An 8524-nucleotide genomic window follows, 5' to 3' on the forward strand; every position below is an offset into this window, starting at 1 on the left:
AAATATTTTGGGACTTTTAATAAATAATCCATGGAAGAAGTTCAGCTTTCCACACATACAATATTGCATTGCTCATGAAATAGAGAACCTTTATTGATCCTCATGGCAAAATTTTCCCTATGAAAATGGTATAAAAGGTCTTTTCCCTATGAAACATACATAAAGGTGAGAGCAAGCTTGGGGGTCACAGCTCAGGACCAGCCAGTGTGCAGTGCCTCTGGAGCTGGGGGTTAGGGGCTTTACTCAGGGGGCCAACGATGGTGTCGGTCTGCATGCCCTGCAATTTGAACTGGCAGCCTTCCAATCATGGGTACAGTGTCCTAACTCACCGAGCCACATACTAACCCTTTATACCTTCAGAATTACAGAATTATAATGTGTCTTTTTGAACTTATACTAGTTAAAGCAAGTGCTTTCTTCCCTTTAAATACAATTTCCAGGAAGTTCTGCTTCATAAATCCTTATCAAGACTCAGTTATACCTTTGACAGAATTCAAAGCTCTTGTGCTATTTAGGATTCCAAAGGAACTTTCTTCTCTGTTTCTATGCATTATGTAAATGACAGCAGCTATAAAAGATACTAATACGGCTACAAGGACCTAAGTATTACGTAAACTTTTGAAATGTTATTTCCTTTCACCTTAAGTTTAAGAAAGAAGCTCCAACTTAAGAATGTGTTCCACATGATTACACAATTTCAGTCTATCACTTTGTCTGGCTGCTTAGACCTTTCGGGCCCAGACTGCAGCAACGGTGGTTGCCATGGAGATGTACAGACATTGTGCAGACTTGTATCGAGGCAGAGAAAAAAATAGGAACGCGGTGTTCCCAGCCAACACGATGCCACTGTATTAGCAGCAGATGGATCTATTCACAAGTACTCTGAGGACACAGAGGGAAAACCATCGCCATTTTAGCCGGTAACGTCTCATCATGTTATGTGTGCTTGTGTGATGTTGCTAAACACAGGACAGCTTGCAGGAAATAGCCAATGTAAGAATGCATCAAAAGTGAATGAAAAAAAGTGATTATAGTTACTGATTCATTTACCGGCAATGATGCTGTTGTGGAGTGTCAAGTCAAATGCTGGGATCGGGAATAAGGACTAAATTCGCAAACTGAATATTCTCATTAAATTAAAACAAGATACTAAACTTTGTAGTATTTTGAAGTTTATCGGCACTGCTCATAAATCCTTTGAGCTTCAGTTATATGAATGGTGTCCTTGTTACAGGACAATACAAAAGGTTCATTAAGTTAGTGACAACCTGACCAGTTACCTAAAAGTCAGCTATTTATATTATAATGCATCCCAGAAATTTCTAGCCATTCTAGTCTCACGACTTTCATTAAGCTGATCTGCCAAGGATATTAGCCATGCAGTGAGATGTACCCATGGTGAGAGACGCTGTCCGTGACGGCTCCTCTTGGCATACAGATGTACTGTGTATTTTATGCTCTGTAGGTGTGTAGGTGTGCAGGAGAACATCTTCCTGCATGAGCAGAATCATCTGCTGTGACCGGAGTTTACCACAGTGTGCAATGTAAGACGAAAGGGCATTTCAATGCCTCCTGAAACTACAGTAAACAATGCACAGAATCAAATGGTTCTTTTATGATACAATTAATCAAGCATATTGTTCGTACATATTAGAGGAGCAGGACCCTAGTTTGATTTGGGCAAGTGTTTTTATGTGCCTGAACTGCTGAAGCCATCCATTGCCCAACCCCTTATTCAGTACAGTGTTATGGGGGACCCAGGCAGCTTAGAGCATAAGGCACAAGGACATCCCTGGAGAGAATGCCAGAATATACAGCCTCCAGACACAGAACAAGGGTAGAACTCGAATCTGTAGGTGTGAGGCAGCAGTGCCACCAACTGAGCCACTGGATAACCCTGAACTACAAAATGCTGATTCAAACCATAATGAAACCGTGGCCATCGGTTTTCCATGTTTTATAGTCTAACAGAAAGCAGATGAGGACATCATTTATATTAATCCATTTTCTGTTCTTGCTTGTCCTATTCAGGGTCACAGGGGGGGTCCAAAGCCTGTCCCTGGGGCTACAAGTACAAGGCAGGGAATAACTCATGATGGGGCACCAACCAATTGTAGGGCACACTCACACACCATTTACTCAGACACCATTTACACCTACAGGCAATTTGGTAACTCCAATTAACTTCAGCATATTTATTGACTGTGGAGGGGAAACCGGAATATGCAGAGAAAACCCACAATGATGTAGGGAAAATATGCAACACATGGAGCCATGGCGGACACTCAAACCCTGGTCCCAGTGGTGTGAGGCTACAGTGCTAACCACCACAGCACCATGCAGCCCATCATCACACATACAGGGGAAAAAAAAACAATGCTTTTACAGCATTTACTGTGTTTTGTGAAAATCCAGTCAGTGGCCACTGATTAGTTACATCTAGCTAGCACAGGCTATTACATTCCCAGTGCCAGGGTAGTACATTTTGCCTTCAGATGTCCTTCAAGAGTAGACAAGTTGAGCATTCAGTTGTGCTAGCCCTTCCAAACACCACTGTTGTACTTTTGACCTTCCTAGTAGCTTTAAATAGTCTGGCCATTCTCCTCTGACCTTTTTGATTAACACCATTCTCTGTAAATTCTTGACACTGAATTGTGTGAAACCCATCTGAGGACTGTGATCTTAGCATGTTTACATGCCTATTACAATATCCCAAAATGGCTACTTATGGGCTCACTACCTGCAACATGGGATATTGGGGTCTGTTGCAGTGCCTGTTCAGCAGCATGCTTAAAGGGGAAGGACTCGGGTGTATAAGACCACGGCAACAGACAATAGCTTTGGGAATGTGGAACATTATACCTCTCTGGTGGGGAAGGAGGCTGAGCTGTTAAAGGAGACAGAAAGGTATCAGCGAAATATAGTCAGCCTTACCTCCATGCACAGTGTGGGCTCTGAAACCAGGCCTCTTGATCAAGGGTGGAGTCCCTCCGACTCTGGAGTTCCCCAAAGTGAAAGACTGCTGGCAGGCGTGGGGACACTCACAAATCCGCGGCTGAGGGTAGTGTAGCTAGTTTTTCCTGGTGGACAAAAGGGTTGCCTTTTTTGGATTGTGAGTTGACTGCTGTTTCTGTGTATGCACCACACATCAGTTCAGACTACCCAGCCTTCATAGAGAAAATGGCTGAGTTGCTCAGAAGAATACCACCTATACACTCTGTGGTCCTACTGCGAGTCTTCAATGCTCATGAGGGGAACAATAAAAAATCCTGGAGAGGTGTGATTTTGGAAGAATGGCCTCCTACAACAAAGGCAGTCAGGAAGCTGAAGGCTCAAGCATGGGAGACGTTTGAAGAGCCTATAGAGAGGCTTTGGCAAACACCTCAGCGTGAGGGGAAGGTGGGACTTTGCTTGGGAAAGGTGTTCATCGGGGATGGGGAACTGGCTAACTTCCGAGGACATCTGGGGAATTCTATAACCTGAGGGCTATCACCTCTCACCAGGTGGCAGTTATGGAAACTTCTGTCAGAATCTGTCACTGCAGCTGAAATAGGTAATATATAGATGCATCTGTTGGAGCGACATAGTTGACCTGCCACTTCAAAATTGCTTGGACAGCAGGATTATACTACTACTAAGTTGACACTTAGCCTCTCTGGAAGAGGAAATTCCACCCAATGATCAAACCTGGGATTCAAGAAGATCAATTAAAATTTTCGACTAGATGCCAAACAAAGCACCATTTTCCTTCTCACTGAATACAATGCACCAACATCGTACTTGAATAAGACTTTTGACCGCATACCCTGGAATGTACTGTCATTGGTTCTGCACCAGAACCACTGTTATTTGGTCCCTGTATGAACACAGTAAGAATCATGTCTACACATAATCAAAGGCATTTTGCATGGATGTTGGCCTGCATCATGTCTCCACTCTGGTTTGATTTTCATGGAATGGATATGAAGTTTCAGCCATGACTGGAAAGATGTCCAATATGGAGGGATTAGAAATGACAACCCTGCTACTTTCAGGTGATGTTGCATTTTTGGCCTCTTCCATCAAGCTCTCCACCTCACGGTATCATGCCAAGTGTGAATTGGCAGTGATGATGCTTAGCACCCCCAATGGTAAGGGTGGATGTTTTGATGGGGTATGATGAAGGAGGGATGAGACACATAGTGGCTCAATGGGGTTTTATTACACAAAACAGAACAAAGAGAAACCAGAAAACATAGAGACAATAACTAAGGCAAGGAGCAGCACAAGTACAATCACAGCAAACATGGGAAACTACCACAGTTACTAACATACAGTAACAACCACACAGTGACCATCTGAGGAACAAGGACAAGCACATATACATGGATAATGAGTGTAAGACGAACTACAGATGTGGGCCTTTTACCATCAACCACACAAAGGAGACTAAGGGCAGCAAGGAACAGGTACGGGTAATAATCAAATTATAACAAGAGTACAAACAGAAGAAGAAACTAAAACATGGGAATAGAGCATATTACAAGACTAGAGACAACAATCTGGGATAACTAAGGTACAAAACAAGGGTCTGAACAGAGATACAAGAAAACAAGTCAAAAATCAAGGTGCAAGAACAGGGTGAGGCTGGTCTCTAGCCAACCTTGAACCCACAACAAATGAGTTTTTGGGAGCTAGATACTGTGGCCAAGGAACTGCAGGACTGGTCTGACCTGCTCAGTATGCTACCACCATGACCCACACCAGTAAATGCACTGGGAAAGTGAATGAATGGCTGTTTATGAAATGCTGTGACCACCGCATTTAGCTCCAAGAAACACACCTTATTTACATTTGCTTAGGTCACACATATTAGCCATTCTAATGCTTAGTTAATGAACTTCTTGGTCCTGTCTACCTTTTGAGTAAAAGTTGTCCATGTCTTAGTTCCATGCGGTCACGATACGCTACTGTACACGATGTTTGAGTTCTAACTGACTTATCAAAGAAACTGAGAGTAAAGAAATATTTAACATTAGATGCTAAATAATCAAGTTAGACATCACATGCATTATTCAAATTTTAGTTTTTACAGTTTTTACAGTAGGTTGTAGGTTTAGCTGTGTTCCAGGCCCTCTAAGCGGTGAGTGTGCATATTCCTCCTCTCTTTGTGTGGGTTTCCTCCCATGGCTGAAAGACACTGATGCACTGATGACTCCTTGCGTGAGTGTCTGTATTTCTTATGATGGATCAGTTTTCAATCTATGGTGTGTTTCCTAGCAAAGATTTTTATTTTTTTTTATATTCAATGGGCTATTGTTATTTGCATTAACAAAACTGTATTGTACATTTGTGACCTAATATATCTACTTCTTGGTGTTCAAATTCCACGCCTGCCCAGTGTGGAGTGTTTCTGTTCTTCCCTCATTGTGGACATGTTCTATGAGTATTCTGTTTTTTCCTGCAGTCCAGAGACATTAATGAATTGGCAACTCTTAATAACCAATAGTATGTGTTTTTCTGTTTGGGCGCTGTACGATCGACCAACATCCTATCCAGGGTTTACCCCTACCCCTGTGCCAATTGCTAGGATCGGGTTCAGGTGAGGGGGTGGTGCAGTGGTTGGTACTGTTGAGAGAAAGAGAATACTTTATTAATGCCTTAGTGGGAAATTATCTTGTTACAGCAGCATTAACAACAACATGTAACATCATGCATTTTTATATGAATACATGAATGTATTTTTGTGATGTATTATATATCATGTATGTAAGTACTATGATGAATGACCATGCATCATACAGTACATACATCACGTATGATACATACATGAGTTACTAATTGCACAATATCTGTCTATTAAAATTCCAACTATTCAACCATATCCTCCTGAGACCCAAGGAAAAAAGTGTCCTTCAATTGTAGGTTATTTGTCTTTGGAGGAAATAAGACATCTTAAAATTTAGATTTTTTCAAATTTAACCTTATTTTAATTTCACAGCATGTACTCTTTAGTGCACAACAAGAATAAATACGTTTCCCAACATCAGTGAAAAAATAAATGCAAAAATACAATGTCCACTACAATGGACATAAATGAATAGGTCGGGTCTCAGGAGAATATGGGGGATTGTGGGGAATTACACCTAAAGAAACTCTTAATGAAATTTAAAAAGGATAATAAATCAGATCACATTACTTACTGTTCCTCAGCTTAAAGTAATCTTAATACCATTTAAACGATAAAAATGTTTTTTTTTTACTTTGCCACTTGAGAATTTCATGCTCTGATTGTATTCACAGGTTCTCCGTTGCCCTAAGAGGAAAATGTACTGCAAGTTTGTTCAGCCTCGCTCCTGCTGAACATAATTTTGTTGAACAATTTTCCATGATAATAGAACAAGGAAGTGGCCATAACCAAATAAATTATGTAAAATTATTCTGCAGAATAATTTATACATTTATACAGTTTTGATGAAAAATTGTACAGGTCACTGCATTCTCTCACTGCTATAGTACATACTAGAACAAAGCAGGCTAACAAAGGATATCTCAAGCCAGCCCTGCTAAACAGGTCAGCACTCCTACACTCACACACCTGCTTTAACTCATCCCTCTTTACCTACCGCTGAGGTTACATGTCACTACTCAGGCTTCACCGAAAGTACTTTCCATCTCTATGCGACAGCATGGAGATCCAGCTGTCCTTCCTATTAACAGAGACTAGCACAGATGGTTGACCTCATTCTAATGAAAACCTGAGTCCTCAGAGATATGGCATGACAACACAAAATGCTGCCAGACATCGTAAATCGAGCAGATTTATCCTGGCACGACCAGAATATTTTGAGATAACCAAACTAAATTTTAGAAGGGAAAAATTACATGTGACTATAGCCTTACTATAGAAAAGCCTAGTCAATACCAGGTCGGTGAGAATACATGTGCATCCGTAATAATTCTGTTCTAATTCGAGTGATTCTGCATCCTATTCTATTTCAAAAGAAAGTTTTGAGACCCCTTCCACAACTTTGTTGAGTCATACACATATTGTAAAATTGAATTCATTGATTTTTTTTGCCTTTAATGTACGTACAATACCTGACAATGACAAAGTGAAAACATATTTAGGTAAAATAAAAGGATGAATGAATGAATTATCAATGTCGGTATTCAGACCATTTACTCTAACACTGCAAACCAAGTTGATCTTTCAGTTGTATTTACTACTTGATTGTATCCACATCTGGCAAATTGGTATGACTGGACATGATTTACAAGCACAGAACTCTCCCACAGTTATAAGCTCCCACAGTTAAGTGTGCCTCTGAGAGAGGATTGTAGGAGTATATACACTGGAGTGATGTGTGGCTTTGAAGAACAGGACCCTGTGTTTGTGTGTAAAAGGTTATTGGTCTGAATCCCAGGTTATTGATCCGAATCCCTCACAGAGTAGTCATATCATTGGTTACCCTTGTGTAAGGCCTTTAATCCACTTTCCACTGCTACCCAACCAATGACAATACATTTTGTGTCTAGGTCCGGAAAAGGGTATGGAAAATTTATCATTGGTTCCCGTCACTGTCAGATGGAAGAAGTTTGGAACTCCAAAGATTCATCATTTCTGGCCAAATTGGGTATTCAGGCATCGATTAACACACTGTGCCCCACAATGAATGTGTGTCATTGCATTACAAAACATGACATGAAATGTATATTCCTAGTTATAGAATTGTTTGTTTAATTCACCATTTATATCATGCTCTGACAAGATAAAACCATTTTTGAGTTACTGCCACAGAGTGTCATGAATTTATATTTGAATTCCGATCCTTCTTATATGTGTTGTCTGTTTAATTACACTTTTGTACAGCTGAATAAGCTTACCATGGTATCAATAGCAAATAAAAGTGTAACTGACTCATATACTTTGAAGGTTGTGCTATCGCCTTTTGTTAACAGTAGTTGGCTTTGAAGGCAGGCTAACCAATAAAAATTCAAGGCCTGAATTAACATTTTTATATTAGCTTTATGTACTTACTTAATATCTTATAATATATTAATAAACATCCATGGCCTATTACTGTTTGTCCTTTATCATATTAACATTTTACATTACCTTTTTGCAGAATCTGTTACTCATATCTTTAATCGCTTATTCTATATGCCTGTCCAGGATATGATGTTAAACTGCATCCGGCCCTGAAGCGGTCCTCCAACTTGCAGGGAAACAATCTTTGGGGGTTGGTGGCGCAATTGGCACTCAAAACAACTCACAACTGCTCAATTTAAACAGGCACGATACCCTTCTGCTCTCCACGGGAGTAGCTCTGCTGCAGACACCCACAGGAAGGCTGCATGAAGGGGATGGGGGAAAGTCTTCGGGAGCCTCATCCCCGGATGAGTCGAAACCGTTGGAGAGCTAATAGGGTCAGGCCTGTTGGAGAGCTAATAGGGTCAGGCCTGTTGGAGAGCTAATAGGGTCAGGCCTGTTGGGGATCGGGGCTGGTCCTGCATAGTGTCACTTGGGTCCCAGTTTGAGGCG

General features: G+C 40.9%; 1 long non-coding RNA gene across 1 annotated transcript; it reads left to right on the plus strand.

Annotated features, from left to right (window-relative positions):
- The first annotated feature begins 757 nt into the window (after positions 1–757).
- LOC140592109 (uncharacterized) lies at positions 758–7905 on the plus strand. The gene is made up of 2 exons (XR_011992383.1): positions 758–920; positions 1466–7905. It is a non-coding gene; the product is annotated as an uncharacterized lncRNA (long non-coding RNA).
- The last annotated feature ends 619 nt before the right edge of the window (positions 7906–8524 follow it).

Source organism: Paramormyrops kingsleyae, chromosome 7 (genome assembly GCF_048594095.1).
Source record: "Paramormyrops kingsleyae isolate MSU_618 chromosome 7, PKINGS_0.4, whole genome shotgun sequence".
Classification (NCBI taxonomy): Eukaryota; Metazoa; Chordata; class Actinopteri; order Osteoglossiformes; family Mormyridae; genus Paramormyrops; species Paramormyrops kingsleyae.